General features: G+C 40.3%; 1 protein-coding gene and 1 pseudogene across 8 annotated transcripts in view; both read right to left on the bottom strand.

The window, feature by feature from the left end:
- Positions 1 to 20,433, bottom strand: part of Alpk2 (alpha kinase 2) — a 170,240-nt gene that overhangs the window by 90,829 nt on the left and 58,978 nt on the right. The window lies entirely within an intron of this gene.
- Positions 11,988 to 14,678, bottom strand: LOC101717803 (cyclin-G1 pseudogene; annotated as a pseudogene).

The following is a 20,433-nucleotide window of genomic DNA, read 5'->3' as shown; positions in this document are numbered from 1 at the left end:
GCCATTTCCCACTCCCAAAGCACTCTATCAGCAATACTAAAATTGTTGAAATTCAAACTTGATCAGGTGCCCTAATGACAAGGTACTGTATATAGGAGAAACTGAAACTATTGACTAGAGGTAAGATTTGGAATTTCTTCTGCATCTTTGGTATTATACAGCCACCATCTTGTACCACAGCATTTCATTTTATGATGTATCCCATTTTCAGCGCAGAAAATCAAGATCTGGGAAAGAAATGTCTGTAGGGTCTTCACCCATGCTTCCAGGAATTCGGGGACAGGGAGGCCACTGAAGCTTCCCAGTGTGCCTGTGAATTGTTGCAGCCTTGCCTGTCCATGCCGTCAGGGGTGAGGGAGTACTCGATAAATAATTACATGAAGACATCTTATCTGTGTCCTTTCCTAGGTCATAACACCATGTTAAGATCATAGTATTTTCTTAGACTAAGTGTCTATATTTTATTACCTGACTAACTGCCACTACCAATGATCTTAATTAAATTATTCAGAGTAACTGAAGGAATGGAAAAGGCTTAGGTGGATGCTGTTGTTGCTGCTGCTGCTGCTTTGTTTTGTGCTGGGATTTGAACCCAAGGACTCATGTGCACTAAGCACCATACCACTGAGTGATGTCCCAGCCCAAGGCTTTGGTTTTTTCCAAGCCCACAGGAACAATTATAATACTAAAAACAGACAAAATTTCTTGATCATATTTTCTATAAGTCACTAAATACATTTCAAAACAAATGAGATTCTTCATGCAGTTACCATTTATTCAGTAATTTATCCAATCAGTGGGTTAAATTGCACATCTGAAGAGTCAAAAAGGACCTCAGAGCTGTGTCTGGGCCCATTTGTCTATCATCCACTTTGGTCCTTTTGCTCTTTTGCTCTATATCACCAGTGCTGGGACCTGGAGTCTATAACTCCCTGATTTCCATGACCACTCGTTTCCTGCTGCATTTGACCAAAGAGAGAAAGAAGATTAGAGGGTGGGAAGAAGGGAGAATCCAGCTTCAAGGGGTCTTCCAGGAGAAGCTGCACCTCTTTTGCAGTTCCAGGTCCCACAGAAAAGCCACTAGGGGTCCAGCCTCTGCTCCATGACCTATGACCCAGAATTGCTAGTCTTGCTCCTCCATTTGTCTCTGCAGCACAGGAGTTGGAGACTTCTTGCCAATACTTATCTCTGGGTGATCTTCACTGTTATGGCTTGTGTCTAGATGTTCCCGCCAAAGCCACATGCTGTCATAGGTGGGGCTTTTCAGAAGTGGCTAGGTCTAGGGTGTGTGATGCTGGAATTAAAGGTGTAATGCTGGGATTAAGAGTGCATGATTACTAAATTAGTACACTGGTTTAGCATAGTTCTGAGTGTGGATAATGGGAAGGCCCACCCTGAGGGTGGGTGGCACACCCCAAATGTGGGTAGCCTGGAAGGGATAAAAGGGAGAGGCAGACTGCTGCTGCTGCTTGCTGCTCTGGTGTCTCCTGCCTTCTTGCCATGGACCATTTCTCCTCTGCAATGCCCCTCTGCTATGCCACCCTGCCTTGGAGCCGGACAACTATGGAATGAAACCTCTACAAACCATGAGCTGAAATAAACCTCTCCTCCTTTAACTTTGGGTGTTGAGTATTTTGTCTCAGCAATGAGAAAAGTAACTAAAACACTCACTGTTCCCTACTTAGCTCAATCACCTATGTAACCCTGAACTAAATGCTTGAAAGTGGCTTTTACCTTCCTAGCTAGACAGAAATGGATGCAGAGATGATGCAGTTTACAGATGTTGGATCTGGAGCTCAGGGAAGAGGTTGTTTTAAGTTACCCAGCTTAAAAAACAGCAACCAGGAAATGTCTACCATATATAAGATACTTGCTAGTCACTGTATAGACGATAAAGGTGCTTAATTCCTAGGCCCTTTCCTTGGGACCTTCCTTCCAATAAGGGAAATGAAATGTCTATACAAATAGATAAAATATAGGACAGTGTTTCTAAGTGCCATTAAAAATCGTGCCAATTATGGGGATTCATGGAGGAGGGCAAGATAATGAGGGAAGGTTTCCTTAGGAACTTAGCAGCTAAAGTAGGCCTAGCATGACTTTAGCAGGAAAGACGGCATATACATGGGGGTAAGGAGGGGGCTAATATTTCCAGGCAGAAGAACACCCTAAAGATGGGAGGAAATAACAAATCTCCAGGCCATTACAAGAAAAGATGAACATTTTTTACTTGGAATATCAGGGAGAGATAGGCAGGCAGGTAGGGCAACTCCACCATTCACGACAGGACACTTGGAGGAGTGAAAAAAGGTTGCTTTTAATACACCAAGACAACAGGTGGAGACTGGGGCTATGTGAGAAAAACTGAGGCTGACCCAGGTGAATCAGGAGCTCTAGCCACATGCCAAGAGAGGCGGCAGGGCCCAGGTAAGGGAAGGTTTTCCATCTCATACTGAAGGGTTTGGACCATAGTTTCCAGTTCACCGGGAAGAAGATCAAATAGCCATTTATGGTGGAATGGAAGATGATTCTGTAAGATGCTCACTGCATTTTACACCATGGACCAGGGATGAGGAGGGAATGCTCTTGTTCTCTGTATCTGACACGGCCTATGGTCCTGATTGAGCAGGAACACCCCATTCTCCCATATGCCCAACTGTTTATGCCTGGCTCACTGCACAGGACTTGAGACAGAAAGCCAAAAATTAGTATATAAGACGTGGTTTTTTCCCTAGTGGAGCTGTGGACATTGCCAAGAGACAAGACTTTGAGGTATTAAATAGGGAGCAGTATATGATTTGTAAATTCCAGTGTCATGGAGCTCCAAAAGGCACAGTTGAGGCAGTGAGTGCTTCTGGTGGTTAGGAAGAGAGAGGTCAGAATGTCCTGAATCTTCAGGGAACACAGCCAGAACATGGAACTCGAACCCAGCTGGATTAAATTTTGGTTGGGTGGGAAAGAGGGGAGGGCATTCCAGGCAGATGTACAGGAACTGGAATAAGCAGGTCATGTGTGAGGGTCAGCAAAGCAATGAGCTGGTGTGGAAGTTCCAGGCTGGAGGAGGAGGCGGCCTGAGGACAAGAGTTATGGGTTGGAAGTACTTCTGAGCAAGGCACAAATAAAGACTCAGAGGTATCACACAGGAAGAAACTGCAGGGCAGATTACAATTGCTCTTCATTCAAGTGCAATTTTTTTCCTTTTTCTTTTTTTTTTGAGACAGGGTCTCGCTACATCTCTAAGTTGCCTTGGCTGGGCTTGAACTTGTGATCTTCCTGCCTCAGGCTCCTAGTATGCTAAGATTACAGGCATGAACACAGCTCCAGGGTCAATTCTGAGCAGAGAGCAAAGCCAGTACAGCAAGCAAGCCTGGGATCACATGGTAGCCCATCCACTATTGGATAAGCTAATTAATGGCTCTGGACAGGGACAGTGGGAGTGGCATGAGGGTTAAGGGAGTAATTTCTATAAAGTGTTTGAAGCAGGGCCTGGCACACAGTAAGCAGAAAATCTTTAGTTTGGAACCCTGGATAAACATTAGAATAACTTAGAGTGCTTTTTAGAAACACCAGTGCCAGATGATTTTTCAGGCAGTGAAACTATGCTGCACGATACAAAATGGTAGATACCTGTCATGATGTATTCTGAAAACCCCATGACTGAGCCCTAATTTAAGGTAAGGACTTTGGGTGGCAATGATGCGCCAGTCTAGATTTACGGATTGTAACAAAGGTACCATGTTGATGCTGGATGCAGATAGTGGGGGAGGTGGCACCTGTGGGTGGGGAAAGGAATATATAGAAAAATCTCTGTGCCTGTTGCCCAAAACTGCTCTAAAATATAAAGCCTACTTACAAGGACAAAAATAATACCAGTGCCAGGTACCCACCAGAAAACTTAAATATCTAGTGGCATCATGAGGGTAAAACTGCCATCAGTTTTTCTTAAGCTTCCAGGCAATTCTAACATACATTTGGAGCTCAGAAGCACTGAGCTGAATGAATGTTAGATCTTTGTTCCACAGAAGTTGAACTCAGAGAATCAGCAAGTCAGAGATTTTTTTTTTTTTCTTGAGAATACATGGGAAGTGGCTTTCTGGCTCTCACTGGACACAGAAGCAGTTCAATTTTGACAGCTGGGAGCCTTACAGGCACACTAGAGATTCTTTGAACAAGAAATGGGCAAAATGATTTTAGATAGGAAAAAACACCCACAGTATTCCTACGAGGCTTATTAAATAGACAATTGATCAGAAGAGAACTCAAAATTAGAAATAACAGACCGCTAGCCTAGCATAATGTCCCAGAAATCTCAAGGACACTGTGACAACATTTTTAAAATACTAAATTAGATTCTGAATCCAATCTATGACAGGCCCAGCATTCTTCTCAGAGCCTAAGAAGAATGCACTCATCAGACAAGCAGTCACAGTAAGCAGTCAGTGCTCAGCAGCACAAGTATCACTAGCCAGAGGGCCCAGTGTGCTTTATAAAAGCCAGATGGCATGGAATTCTGAAGGACTAATACTCCTAGTTCATCAAACATCCAGACAATACTCTGCAGGTTCCTACCCAGCCTGCTTCTCATTTCTAAAACCCTGCAATTTCATCTTGCCAACTGCTCAGGGTTCAAACCCCGAAGTCTATTTTCACTCCCTTCCTGTATCCAGTTCAACAGCAATTCCTGCCAGATCCAGCCAGGACTCAGATGCTTCCTACCACCTTCTCTGAAAAGAAGAAGCCACCGTCATCTCAGGTTGGAAGCCACCGTCATCTCGTCTGCTTGTGGGGTATCCTCAATGTTCCCTGACTTCTCTTCAGATGGCACATTCACAGCACTAAGGCCACAGTCATACTTTTATAACCAAGCCAGAAAACATCACGTCTCTGCTTAAAAACCCTCCAGCAAGTCCCCATGTTGTTCACAGTAACTTCCTAGTCATGATCCAGAGCCATGAATGACGGGCCCTACAATCTTCTCTTCACATGCTGAACTCAGCCAAGTGTCCTGGCTTACTCCCACCTCTGAGCATCTGCCCTTGCTGTTCCCTCTGACAAGAACATTCTTCCCCAGGTAAGAACCATATCACCTTCCCACTGTTCTCCTTCACCTCTCTGCTCATAGGACCCCATCAGAGAGAACTCCTCCCCTGATATTCCTTCCTTTTCACCTGAAACATTGCACACCTGCTGGTTTGTTAAATATCTAGCTCCTCACAGTATCTCTATCCCAGAACATCAGGGGCTCCCATGGTCCCCAGGGTCTAGAATGGCCCCTGGCACATAGTTGACCCTCAATTAATCCTCATTTTGGAAGGAAGTTCTTATGATCACTCCTTTTGAGTTACAGTTCAGCATGCATGTTAGAGGATGGGACTTGTGGGCTGAGCAATTTAATGGAATCCTTGAGTTCTGAGTTGAGCTTTGTTCCCTGATAGCTGTGTTACTTTAGATGGGCCCATGACCTTTCTGGACCTTGGGTAATCTAGAAAGTACAAAGAATGAGGTAGAACAATTGGATTTGATCAACAGAAGCAGGATTTTTGTGGGTGGGGAGTATTTAGGCCCTTGTGTTTTTAGTTCCCCAGGTGTCCCATGGAGCCAGGAGTGGGCTAATCCTTAGAGTTCAGCATCTCATGCCTCAGCCAGTGCATGAATCCCCAGGGATTCATCAAAGTGCAGGCTTGGATTGGCTGGGCCTGCAGTTGGAGACTGATTCTGCCTTTCTAACAAGTTCCCTGAGGATGCTGATGCCCAAAATCAAGTAGCAAGGTCTCAGAGTCCTTTCCAGCTCTGTGACACCAACTATTCTATAGAAGATAAAAGTCCCCTTATTAAAGTCTCAGAAAAATACCAGCTGTCACCAGACTTGCTGCTTAATTTGGAATGAGTTCCCTAGTCAGTGCCTGGCAAGAAGCCCCCACATACAACTCTGTGGCTCATAAGAGTCAGTTTTGCTTTAAAAAAGAAAGAAAGAAAGAAAGAAAGAAAAAGAAAGAAAGAAAGAAAGAAAGAAAGAAAGAAAGAAAGAAAGAAAAGAAAATTAATCAGCCAGGTCTGGTGGCACACACCTGTAATCTCAGAATTCTGAGAGGCTGAGACAGGAGGATAACAAGTTTGAGTCCAGCCTGGGCAGAAACTTAACAAGACCTTATCTCAAAATTTAAAAATTTAAAAAGGTCTAGGGGTGTATCTCAGTGCAAAGGCCCTGAAAAAACTGTTTTAAATTGCTAAACCCAGACGAGGGAACAAACAAACACAGGGAAGACATTTCTCTCAAAATCTGGCTCACTAACATGCACAAGGACCTAAGTTCCACCCAAAAAGAAATAATAATAAATAAATAAAGATTTTAAAAGATAGCTCAGAGACCTGCCATCAGGGAGGAAACTCATCATTTAATTGCTTCTCTTTGTCTGCTGATCTGTTGGCAGGACCTCAGTGCCTGCTGTAACCTTCTTTGTCTTCTTAACTCAACCTTTCTTTATGCTTCTACCTCCTTCCCATCTCTTGGTGCCCATTGGGGAAATGTAGGCAAAGGAGCAACTGGGAAGTGGCAGACAGGAAAGCAGGAAGGCCTGGAGCGCAGTGCCTGGAGGGAGCGGCCATGTGTTGGAGAAGGGCAGAGGAAGGGGTTAGTGAGGCCAGAGGACAGTTGTAACTGGGGCAAGAGCTTTCACCTGCTGGAGCAGCAGCCTAGGGGATGGAAGATGCCAAGAATAGAAAGGGGCAGCCACAGAATGACCAGAAGCTCAGACTCCCTGCAGCTTAAATGGAGTATGCCAGTTAATCTTAATTGTCAACTTGGCTGGATTAAGAGACTCCTGGAGAGGTGACTGAATAATAGGAGGGGGGCTATAATTAGTGGATTAATCCATTGATGTTCATGGCTGAATGCACTGTCAGGAGGTGGAGCCCAGTTGGAAGTGGGTCACTGTGTGCATGCCTTTGGAGGGTGTATCTCTCACTGGCACTTTATCCCAGCGCTCTGCCTTCCAGCAGCCTTAAAGTGAGCAGCTTTGCTCTCCCACAGTTTTCTGCCTTGGACCCAGTCCACCATCAATTAAATCTGTTCAAAATGTGAGCTAAATAGAACCTCTCCTCCTTTTAGTTGTGGGTGTCAGGTATTTGGTCCCAGTAATGGGAAAACTGACCAATACATGGAGCTACTGCAGGAGGCCCTTTACAATTATTCTGTCTTCCTAAACAGTATTCTTAAACAGCAGCACCTCCAAAGTACTGGTAGGTCTGCCATCAAGAAGCCACAGTACTTCAAATCAGTACCCAGGCTGTGATGGAATGGCTCTCCCCTCCCCTTGGCAAGGCTCTGAAAAATACAACAAAGTCACTGCAGGCACCACGCAATTCCTTCCCCATGTCTCTATTGAATGCTGACTAAGAGAAGGGCATGGCACCAGGTGCAGAGGTACAGCAGAGCACAACAGATGAGACCTCTCTCAGCTTCCTGGGTACTTCCACTTTATGTGAGTCCTATGTCAGTAGACAGAGTCACAGTACACAAAGTTACAAATAAATAAACATTATGACTAGGAACAACACAAGTATCTATCAACAGGCAAGTGGAATAACAAATTATAGTAGATCCAAACACTGAAATGCTAGAACACTACTTAACAGTAGAAAGAATGAACTATCTATATGCCACACAACATCGATGATTCTCAAGATAATTATATGGAGAAAAGAAACCACATACAAGAGAACATGCTTTATAGTCTCATTTCTAGAAAAAAATTCTAGAGAACCTTAGGAACAGAAAACAGAGTAGTTGCTTTTTGAGGACAGGTAGGCAGAAAGGGCAGGAAGGTGGAATTGTAAAGGGGTACATGAAATCTTTAGAGGATCCTAAAAAGATGTGTTCATAATCTTGATAATGGTGATGGTTGTATGGGCATTTGCCTGTGCAAATACTTATCAAACTGAATACTTTAAATATGTATACTTTGTTATATGTTGATATCCACATACATATAGAATATATATAGCATAAATATATATATCAATCATGTCGTGCTAAGTGGACAATAATACACGCTAAAGAAAGGAGGGCATGCTGAGAGCAGGCAATGCCACTTTAGATGACTGGTCAGGGATGATCTCATGATAAGGTGATTTTGTTCAAAACCAGAAGGAAGCATGAATGTTAGGCATGGGGTTACCTTCAAAGAGACCATGACAGGTAGAGGAGGTGAGCTGTTCCTAGCACCCAGGAGGAGGCTTCCAGGCCGTCATACCGCCCACACACACCCCTGCTTTGAAATGAGAAGACACATATACAAGTCTCAAAACCAGACTTCCAGATCACCTAAAGCAACCCCAAAGGAAAACAAAATGGAATACTCTGATACTCAACCACCTGGACTCCCTGAACTGGCAACAAAAGAGGATCTGGAAAAAATGAAATCAGAAATAATTTCTCAGAAAACAGCAGAGCTTGAGCCCATAGTGCAAGACATGATTCATAAATCTAGAGAGGAAACAGATAAAAAAAATAGAGGAGCTGAGGAACATGATGGAATCCCAACATAGGAAACAAATGGAATCCATAAAACAGATGCAAACAGATTTCCAGGAGATTAAAAACTCCATTGAAAGCTTATGTAGCAGAAAGAGCCAATGTGAGGACAGAATTTCAGATATAGAAGATAAGATTGCAATTAGTGACCAGGAAAAGAAAAATTTCTTTAAAATTGTAAGGGACCACGAGAAATCAATCCAGCAGCTGCTAGACAATACAAAGAAGAATAATGTAAGACTGATCAGAGTCAATGAAGAAAGAGGAGAGAGCGCAGATGACATAAAAAAACTTCACCAAAGTGATGGCAGAAAACTTTCCATTCAGGTGAAAATAACTTGACATACAGATAAGTGAGGCATATACAACTCCATCTAGCCTTGATCAAAAAAAAAATCTACACATAGGCATATAATAGGTAGGATTCCAGAAATCCAACAGAAGAACAAAATTCTACAAGCAGTCAGAGAAAAGAAACAAATCACATACAAAGGAAAGCCCATCAGAATCACGGCAGACTTCTCAATGCAAACCCTCAAGGCAGAAAGAGCTGGAGTGACATATTTCAAGCCACAAAGGAAAACAGCCTCCAGCCCAGATTGATGTACCATGCAAAACTATCTTTCAAAATGGATGGAGAAATAAGATACTTTCATGACAAAGAGCACCTTAGGAACTTCATGAATACCAAACCAGCACTCCAAAACATTTTAGACAATATCTTAGGAAAAGACGAGGATCACAACCCCAGGAAGCCCAGCAGAGTGAATCTGTCAGGTACGATAAGAAATTAAATGGAAAGGGGGAGAATCCAACAAAAAGAAAAAGTCATGACAATGATAAGTCAATATGTATCAGTTTTAACCATCAATGTTAATGGTCTCAATTTACCAGTGAAAAGAAATAAACTGGGAGAATGGGTCAAGAAGCAAGATCCAACAATATGCTGCATACAAGAAACACACTTAATTCAAAAAGATACTCAAAGACTGAAAGTTAAAGGGTGGAAAACAATACTCCATGTGACAAGAACCTGAAAAAAAGCAAAAGTAGCTATTCTCTTTGCAGATCAAGTGGATTTCAAACCAAAATCTGAAACAATTCTGGTCCCAAGAATTTCAGATAAGGGATAGTCAACTTGTATGTACAAATCTATTGTGAACACGTGTTTTCATTCCTCTTAAGTAAAAACTTAAGAACAGAACTGTTTGTTCTTAACAGTAATACAAGAAATTTCTGTATTTTTTCCAAAATGGTTTAATCATTTTACATTTACATTAGCATTATTAGAAAGTTCTAACTTGTTCACGCCTAAGCTGACATTTGTTCTTTTAAAACTTTTAACTTCATCTCCCTAATGAGTGTATAATATGATCTTGTTATTGTACTGATTAGTATTTTTCTGATCCTAGTGTGGCACACCTTTCCTTGTGCTGTGCTGGCTATTTATCATCTTCTTGTGTCTACTTTTTAATTGGGTTGTCTATTAATGAGCTGTAAGAGTTCTTTATATATTCTGGTCATTGGTTATATGTATTATAAATATGATCTGTTTAAGGACTACTTTTCATTTTCTAAACGATGTCATTTAAAGATCTAAATTTTGATGGAATATCATTTCAATTTTTTCTTTTATATATCCTGTTTTTTGTATCCTAGGAAATTCTTGCCTACCCTAAATTCACAAACATTTTCCCTTATAATTTCTTCTTAAAGTTTTATTGTTTCAGTCTTTCATATTTAGGTTCACAGATCCTTTCAAGTTATTTTTATGTATGGAAATAAAGGGTTGAGGTTAAGTTTTTACATACGGATACCAGGTATTCTAGTACCATTCGCTGAAAACACTATCTTTTCCTCTACTCAAGTTTATATTCTATAAAATGTTAGTGTTAAATAATCTTTCAAAACTCAGTGGACCATATATGTGTGGTTCTATTTCTAGATTCTGTTTTATTTCAATGATCTATATGTCTTTCCTTATGCCAACACTGCCTTGATTACTGTAGCTTTAAAAGAAGTCTTGAAATTAAGTAATAAACGTCTTCCAACACTGTTTTTTTTCTTTTCACTTTTCTAGCTCCTTTGTACTCCTACATAACTTTCAATATCCAATTAAATTTCGGTATCCAATACTTCATTTATAGCAAGTATACACAGACCTGAGTTTTTATATATACCTTGTGTTTTCTAATCCTGCTAAATTCAAGTACAAGTTCTAGGGCCTCCTAGAGATTTCTTAGTATTTTCTCTGCAGATGATCATTTTATCTACATATAAAGATTTTACTTCTACCTTGCCAATCCAATGCTATTTGTTTCTTTTTATTGCCAGACTACTTTGGTTTGGGCCTATGTTTCAAAGTTTAATGGACACATGAAGAGTATGCATATCTGCCCTGGTTCCCCACCTTAGGGAGAAAGCATTGTATCTTTTCCATTCATATAAGGCATTTTTGCTGGAAGTATGGAGTACATGTTTTATCTGTTGAGAAGTTTCTGTTCTACTTCTAGTCTCATGGTAACTTTTACCATGAACAGCTGTAGAATTTAGTCCATTTAGTCTAGCTGTAGAATTTTTCTGCAACTGCTGATGGGATCATATGGCTTTTTCCTTTCCTCTATTAAAATGATGGCTTATGGGGGTGGATCTTCCAATGCTGAATCAACACTGCCACCCCTATAATAAAACCACTTTCTACATACTGCCAGATCTGACTTCTAATAGTTTGTTTTGTTAAACAAATTTTTATCTCTGTTCATACTTTTTTCTTCCATGGTCTTTATCCAGTTTTAGGATTAGCACAATGTTGATTTCCTAAAATGAGGGAAGACATGTTCCTTCTTTTTTCTGCTTTAAATGTTTGATATAATTCATCAATTAAAATGTACATGAGCCTGTTGTCGTCATATAGGTAGGTTTTCAAGCTAGGAATATACTTTCTTTAATAGGTGCTATTCATATTTTATATTTCCTCCAGAGTCAGTTTCATTATTTTGTCTTCCAAGGTACTTCTTAGAGTTGTCAAATTTACTTCAAAAAAGACCTTTTTTTGCATTTCAATAATTTTATTGAAAGGTATATCTCTTAGTGCCAAACATAAAAGTAGTTGGTTAGGTTATCTCTGCCAACTCGAAATTAATGCTGATATTTTCAAAATATTGAAATATATCAGCCTTATGGTAAAACTGAAAGTATCCACAAGACATGGTTTACAAAAAGTTAAAGGTAGAATATACTGTGTTCCTTTGGTTTATTTTTCAATGCTTGGTTATCTGTAACGTGATGTCAAAATTGGTTACATCCATTCTGGATAGACTCAGGCTTCAGGCTGTACTAACAATATATGTACATTTCCCTATATTGATTGGCTCATATGGAGAATTCCAAACACTACCTCAGCAATCTCATAATTATGGTGGTGCCTCCTTACTTTTCTTAAAATACATTATGGAAATTTGTGAAAGTATGTTTTATTCCTTAAAAAACAAAACAAAACAAAACGAAACTGGAAGCAATGGCAGTTTTATAGAAACAGTCCATAGTAAAACCTGGAGTGCTTTATCTAACCAGAACTTGGAGTAAAGCAAGTTTTCAGAGTGGTAATTGATTTTGACTTAACTATGTAATATAATAGAACATATTTTTTTAAATGGAACTAGATAAGACTGAGGAAGTAGATTCTGTATAGAAATTTTTATCATTGATACAAATGTCACCTGTTTTTTTAGAAGAAACATTAAAGATAGTTCAATGAATATGCCAAACTTAGTAGGTCTGCATTTTGGCTTAATACAGAATGTTTTTAAATGTAAATATAATTCCCATATAGCAATAACATTCTCATCTCTGAACTATCTATTACTTGCATTATGGGTGCCAAGAAACCATTACATTATCTACAGTATAACCTTATTATGCCTTTAAAAAGTGCATGTGTGAAATGTTGGTTTTGATGTAAACCTCATAATTTAAAATTTAACATTTAAATTTAAGTAGGTTACCATTTTCCAAATCACCTAACTATAATATATTGATCCAGTACAGAAAGTTAAATTAATGCTAGAAAAGAAGATTCACAGTTCACCTTTTCAGGATGTATTGTTTCACACATTATATCTTTAGCTTTACAGATGAATTCAAATCTAAACAATCTTACTGCAGCATTATATTAATTAGGTAATTTTCCAAAGATGGAGAACATCATACTAATCTAGTTGTGATGTTTTGAGGGTTCATAATTTATTATTATTTTTTTTTGTTTTGGTACCGGGGATTGAACTCAGGTCCTTGTGCTTGCGCAGCAGGCGGCGAAACTACTGAGCTAAATCCCTGGCCCAATATTTTGTTTTTTGATTATTCTGGGGTTTTTTGGTACCAGGGATTGAACTTAGGCCCTTGTGCTTGCGAGGCTGGCAGTGGCACCACTGAGCTAAATCCCTGGCCCGAGGGTTCACAGTTTAAATCAATTATAACATTATGGAGTCCATAGTTCAGGGTTGTGGAGAAAGGCTTCAAAGAAATTTTTTTGTTGCTCCAATAATACTATTTATGTAAAGAACAAAAACCCCCAACTTATCAAAAGTTTATCTAAATACTACCATAAATCAATTATAACATTATGGAGTCCATAGTTCAGGGTTGTGGAGAAAGGCTTCAAAGAAATTTTTTTGTTGCTGCAATAATACTATTTACGTAAAGAACAAAAACCCCCAACTTATCAAAAGTTTATCTAAATACTACTAGTTGTTAAAAGTAAATTTTTCATGTCCAAGTTTCATAATCATCTGTGGATGTATTAAATATTAACATTCAGTTTTGAGCAGGAAAAGATAAATCATTACTGTAAGTTAATAAATTTAGATGGCAAGAACATATAGAATATATGCAGTGACTGAATTTATGTTTTTTATGAATAGAATTACTTTCTATCATTCCAATTGCAATAGCAATATGTTGAGACATACTGGCAATTTTCAGAAACCCAAAAGCGATCATCTGCTTTGTATTACTCTTTTTTTAGGTGTAACATTCAAGTTCATAATGATTCTCTGCTTATAAGCTAATAGTCTCCAATTAGTTCATATATGGATCAAACTTTTGGTCCTATTATAACTTTAAATGAGCTAGAGCTTAGGACTACGTTTAGCAAACTGTGCAATTAAAAAAGCATTACTAAAAAAAAAAGCATTACTTCAGCACTACCTTAAAAATTCAGATTATTAAAGAGGACATTGTTTTCTAAGCTGCTAATTTAATGAAATGGTTAACATATATATCAGAGATTGGAAATTCCTAAGGGTTTTTTTTTTAAGTTTTTTTGAGACAGGGTCTCGCTATGTAATTTAGGCTGAACTTGAACTCACTATGTAGCTCAGGCTGGCCTCAAACTCATATGATCCTCCTGCCTCAGCCTCCCAGGTGCTACGATTACAGGCCTGCACCACCGTGCCCAGCTCTTAGGGTATTGTACCTTATATATAGCAAATGCCTTCAAGTATTAGCTGTCTAGATTGGTGATACAGTTTTTCCCTTTTGCTGTTCCAAGTCCAGTTGGTTTATTTTGAAGACAATATTTCAATACTTCAATTGTAGAAGAAAATTATACAGTTTTTTCTATACAGAGAATAGCAACCAAAATTACCAATTAAGAAACCGTTTCAGGAATTGTTGGGAGGTGAGTTATTCTATAGTAACTGTGCTTCAGGTGCCGTGCAGTATGCCCAGAAACAATCCACTTCAACTTCTGAGCATTTGGTTCGGAACACTTGTTTGATGAATATTCAGTTAAGTACTTGGATACAAGCTCTTGCCAGAAGGTCAGATCTCCGCCATTTGTCTTGGAGTGTTTCTGAAGACATTCTACTCCTTCTGTTAACGCTACACACTTCTGTGCTTGGATCTCCAATCCAATGACAGATAAGGCCCACACAGAAGGCTTTGCTTTAGAAAATAGGATCCTGCAGTGACATGCCTTAAGCTGAGCTTTTAGTCTTTCAAAATTTAGGCTCGTTTTCCTTTCAAATGACAAGCTGTCCTGAATGAGAGAATAATAGAGTTGTAGAAACTGAAAGGCAGTGGTAGCTTTGACTTTCAAACACACCTTCTCCAATACAATCTTTTCCATTCGCATCAAATCTGAAACTGTGAACTAATACTGACTTATTCGGATCAAGTCAGTTGCCAATGGGACATTTCTTTCCTCTTCTACTGATTTTACAGCCAAATAAAAGCAGCTGAGTCGGACACACCCAAGGTGCTTGGGCTGTACCTTCATTTTAGACAGGAATCTGTCCAGCAAATTCACAGCTAGAGAAAATGTCTCTGTATCAAAGCCAAAGAACTGAGTTAGACTAAGAAGATCTTTCACTTCAAAGTCCCTCAGTCTTGCAGTCATTCTAAGGCCATTATCATGTGCAGATTCAATTAGTCTCAAGCTGCAGACCTTTGGCTGACATCTGGTCTCCGGTTCCCGCAGGGTATTCAGCTGGTGTAGCAGTTTCTGGGAGTCAGTTGTTGTCAGTATTTCTATCATCTTGGTAGAAACTGCAGCTCCTCCGCCTGATCACCCTCCCTGGGCCTGCTCTCACCTCGCCCCACGGTATCGGATATGAGAGGCCTAGGAGGCAAGGACACTCGAGAGCAGGATGGGAGAGGCCCAGGGAGGGAGAACTGCCCTGGGTGGAGATCTCCGCAGCGCTGCGAGACTGCACCGCCCTCCTCCGGGTCGGACCACGGCGAAGGGCCGAAAAATATTTTTGTAATATGCTTTCTATATCCTTTTAAATTCTGTAAAATCTGTGGTAATGTCCTCTAAATCTTGATATTGTAATTAAAAATGTATAATTGATATTGTGTAATGAAAGAAAAGGTCTAAAGGAGCAGGGGAAGTAGGAGGGGTAGGGGAAAGGAAAGAAGGGAAAAGAAAAAATATGAGAAAAGGAAAAAAAGTGGAAACAAAGTCTTTGCAAAAAGGGAAGGGTAGAGGGGGTGAAGGGAGGGCAGGGGAGGGGGAAAAATAACCAAGATACACCATGTAAAGGTACAAGATCCCAATGATGAATGTAACTGTATTTTGTACCGAAAATGTACCAATAAACTTAATGGGGAAAAAAAGAGAGGCCATGACAGGCAGGAGGAGTAGCACAAGCAGAGTCCTGGAGGTGGGCATGCCACTGGGCCTGATTCACATCTTTAAACACTGTAATGGCTCAGAACTGAGTTAATGTGTCAGAATTTGCCCCAAGCTCCTCCTGTCTTCTTCCCATCTCTCCTGCCTTCGCAGGTAGAGTCCATGTCCCTGACCTGAGTCTGGCTTTGTAGCCCCTCTAGAAGGAACAGTCACACGTTACCACTCCAGACCCTGCCCTGGGATTCTTGTCAAGAATTCAGGATGTGACCAACCAAGAAAAGCCCAGGTCCTGATGGCTTCACTGCTGAATTCTAAAAAACATTTAGAAAAGAACTATTGCCACTACTCTAAACTTTTCAATGAAATTGAAAGGGAAGCAATACTTTCAAATTCATTCCTGGAAGAAAGTATTACTTTGATTCCAAAACCAGAGAAAGACCCAACCCAAAAAGAGAACTACAGACCAATCTCCCTAATGAACATAGATGCAAAAATCCTCAATAAGATCCTGGCAAACAGAATACAGGGGGTCATCAAGAAGATCATACACCCTGACCAAGTCAGATTTACCCCAGGGATGCAAGCATGGTTCAACATACACAAATCAATAAATGTAATACACTATATTAACAGAGTCAAGGACAAAAACCATATGATCATCTCAATAGATGCTGAAAAGGCACTTGATAAAATTGAACAGCCATAAAACACCCATAAAAACCCTGTAGAAAATTGGAATACATGGTCTTTATCTCAACTTGATAAAGGCTACCTATGAAAAACCAACAGCCAATATCATACTAAATGGTCAAAAACTGAAAATCTTCATGCTAAATCAGGAACAAGACAAAGATGTCCACTATCACCACTCCTGTTCAATATAGTTGTGGAAACATTAGCCACAGCAATTAGACAAGAGAAAGAAATAAAAGGAATAAAGATAGGAAAGGAAGAAATTAAAATTGTCATTATTTGCTGATGATATGATACTCTACATAGAAGACCCAAAAACTCTGTCAAAAGACTTCTAGACTTAATTGACAGATTCAGTTGAGTAACTATATACAAGGTCCACACTCAAAAATCAATAGCCTTCTTGTACACAAATAACAGAGGCACTGAAAGAGAAATTAGGGAAGCAATCCCTTTCACAATAGCATCCAAAAAAATAAAATATTTAGGAATCACTCTAACAAAGGAAGCAAAAGACCTCTGCATTGAGAAATACAGCACTCTGAAAAAAGAGATTGAAGAGGATATAAGAAAATGGAAAGAGAGGGCCAAGGATTTTAGCTCAGTGGTTCTGCCGCCTGCCTTGCAAGCTCAAGGTCCCAAGTTTGATCCCTGGTACCAAAAAAAAAAAAAAAAGAAAGAAAGAAAATGGAAAGACATACCCTGTTCCTGGGTAGGAAGAACCCATATAGTGAAAATGGCTGTACTTCCAAAACTGCTATACAGATTCATTGCAATCCCGATTGAAATCCCAGCAGCATATTTCACAGAACTAGAGAAAACAATCCAAAAGTTCATCTGGAACCAGAAGAGACCTAGGATAGCAAAAGCAATTCTAGGCAACAGATTCATGGCAGGGGGTATCACAATTCCCAACTTGAAACTGTACTACAAAGCCACTGTGATAAAAACAGCATGGTATTGGCAAAGAAACAGACCCAAGGATCAGTGGAATAGATTAGAAGATGTAGAAACAACTCCAGACACACTCAGCTACCTCATCTTTGACAAAGAACCCAACCATCCTCACTGGAGGAAAGATAGCCTCTTTAATAAATGGTGTTGGAAAAACTGGATTTCAACTTGCCAAAGATTAAAACTAGACCCCTATCTGTCACCATGCACTAAACTAAAATTGAAGTGAATTAAAGATCTAAATATTAAAACAGAAATATTAAACTTGCTGGAAGACAAGTCAGGTACAACTCTTAAAGACAATGGCATAGGAAAGGACTTTATGAACAAATCCTCAGTAGCATGGGAGCTAGCACAAAGAATTAACAACTGGGATCTCCTCTTATTAAAAAGCTCCTGCACTGCAAGAGAAATCACCAACAGACCTAGGAGACAACCTACACTGTAGGAAAAAAAATTTTACCAGCTGTTCCACAGACAAAGGTCTACTATCTAGAATCTATAAAGAACTGAAAAAAATTAGACCCCCCAAATATAAAGACCCAACTCAAAATGAACAGACATTTCTCAGACAAAGAAGTAAAAACAGCAAATAAATATACGAAAAAATGTTCAACATCACTGGTCATTCAAGAGATACAGATGAAAATAACGCTGAGATTCCACCTCACCCCAGAAAGAATGGCTGCTATCATGAAATCAACCAATAACAAGTGCTGGCGGGGTTGTGGGGAGAAAGGAACCCTTCTTCATTGTTAGTGGGAGTGCAGACTGGTGCAACCACTGTGGAAATCAATATGGAGATACCTCAAACAACTAGGATTGGAAGTCCCCTTTGACCCAGCTATTCCTCTACTGAGTATCTTCCCAAAAGAATTAAAAGAATCATACCACAGTGATATACGCACACCCATGTTCATAGCAGCACAGTTTGTAATAGCTAAAGCTTGGAAACAGCCCAAGTGCCCATCAACTGGAGACTGGATAAAGAAGATGTGGTTTTTTTTAATGAAATGGAGTACTACTCAGCCACAAAGAATGAGAGAGACATTTATAGCTAAGTGGATGCACATTGAGGCCATACTTTTAAGTGAAATAAATAGGACACACATGTGTAAATATGGAATTGTTTTTCTGGTGTGAAAAACTAAAAGTGTAAATAAGAATCAAATATATAGTTGATATTTTGAAATACGAAGAAAATGTTTAAAGGAATAGGGGAAGTGGGAGGGGAAGGGGAAAGGAAATAAGGGAAAAGAAAAAAATATAAGAAAAGGAAAAACATGGAAACAAAGTCTTTGTAAATAGGGAAGGGTGGAGGGGGTGAAGGGAGGGCAGGGGAATGGGGAAAAAATAAGAATCAAGATACATCATGTAAAGGTACAAGATCCCAGTGATGAATGTAACTGTATTATATACTTAAAATGTACCAGTATACTAAATGGAAAAAAAAAAAGAATTCAGGATGTGTTTTGACTCCATCTTCTCTGCAACACTTCAGCCAGGCAGCCTAATTCCACTTTCAAACTCTTATGATCAAGAGTGACTCTTCACCAACACAGGCACCCACAGGATCAAAAGAGTTACCACTTACTTTCCTTGTATGTATTCATTTAATCTTCACTGAGTCTGTAAGAGAGACACTATTAGAATTTCCACTTTATAGATACAGAAACTGAGGCAGTAGGAGGTTGAGAAACCTAATCTAGTAAGAGACTAAGACTTGAACCTAAGAAATCTGATCCAGAACTGACCCAGTAAGTACCCACATATGACCTCACAGAATGCTGCAAATCTCTGATTCTGAACCACTGGGTGCTGCCCCCTCAAAACCTGGTTCTAGCCTGCCCTTGCATATGGCTATGATATCTTCTATATTCAGGGCAGTGGAATGGACTGAATTGTGTCCCCACCTCCAAATTCAAATGCTGATGCTCTAACCCCCAGTGCAAAGGTATTTGGAAATGAGGCCTTTGGGAAGATTTGAGGTTTAGAAGAGGTCATGAGGATGGGGCCCTCATGACAGGATTAGTTCCCTTACAGGATACCTAAGAGCTTTCTCTCTGTCTCCACCAGTGAGAAGGTATCCTTCTGCAAACCAGGAAAACCTTCACCAGCCCCTGACCATGCTACACCCTGATTGGGACTTCTCACCTTCCAGAACAGTAAGGAATACATTTTTGTTAAGGTATTGAATCTAATGCATTTTGTTAGGGCAGCCCAAGGTAAGACAGATAGAAGCAGTCAGACCATCGCATTTCCAAACCCCTCTCACAGACCATGCTCAACCTTGGGTTCCTTTGGGGACGAGGTGTGGGTGTGGTCTGGAGAGGCACCTGGGAGGGTCCAGAGTCTCAGCCTTCCTTCCCAGGTAGATGCAGAGGAAAGAGCCAAGCAGGACCTCAAGGCGTTGGAGCTCAGTGTGCCAGCTCCCAGAACTGATTTGGTCCCCACTCTGTCCCAAACACACCCTCTACCTTTGTCAATTGCCTTGGCAGTTCTCAGAAATGCTGTGGTTCCTACATCAGCAAGATTCCCATCTTTTCAGTTCTCCAAAGCATCTGACCAGGACTCTGATTACAGAGTAGGATCAAGAACTTTGCTAAACGATCTTAATATTCCCAGTCTGTTCACAGTCCTCAGGAGGTGTCGTTTGGAGACAGCATGTGTCTGGTTTTAGGTGATTGGAACACCCTAGCTGTCCCAAGGTCTTGGGAGAGCTCTGGGATCTACCTGTTTCCTGTCCCCACACTAGAATAATTCATCCCACGGGATCAGCACAGTGGTGGGAACAGCCACTAAATTCTTGTCCCCAGGAAAAGGTGAGTATCCTATGGCCTGGCCTATGACCCATTCTCCTCTGAGACACTCACCTATTAAAGTCACAACTAGCATGTGATGATGAGCAGTGAATTCTCAGAAGGGACCTATTACCCCAGGGACTAAGTGGGAGTTTCTCGTCAGACCGTCGGAACCTGTTCAAGTAGGGCTCTGGCACGGTATGAGCAATGGCCTGCTGAATTCATTCAGGAAGAATGCCACGAGAGCCCTCCTTAGCTAAGTGCTGGGGACACAGAAGCCTTCCTGGTGCCGGAAAGTTCTAGCACTCATCCTTAAGACTTCT

The sequence above is a fragment of the Heterocephalus glaber genome, unplaced genomic scaffold, assembly GCF_053883595.1.
Source record: "Heterocephalus glaber isolate CG9 unplaced genomic scaffold, H.glaber_assembly_v1.0 deba00000331, whole genome shotgun sequence".
Classification (NCBI taxonomy): domain Eukaryota; kingdom Metazoa; phylum Chordata; class Mammalia; order Rodentia; family Bathyergidae; genus Heterocephalus; species Heterocephalus glaber.
This window is presented reverse-complemented; position numbering and strand designations above follow the sequence as displayed.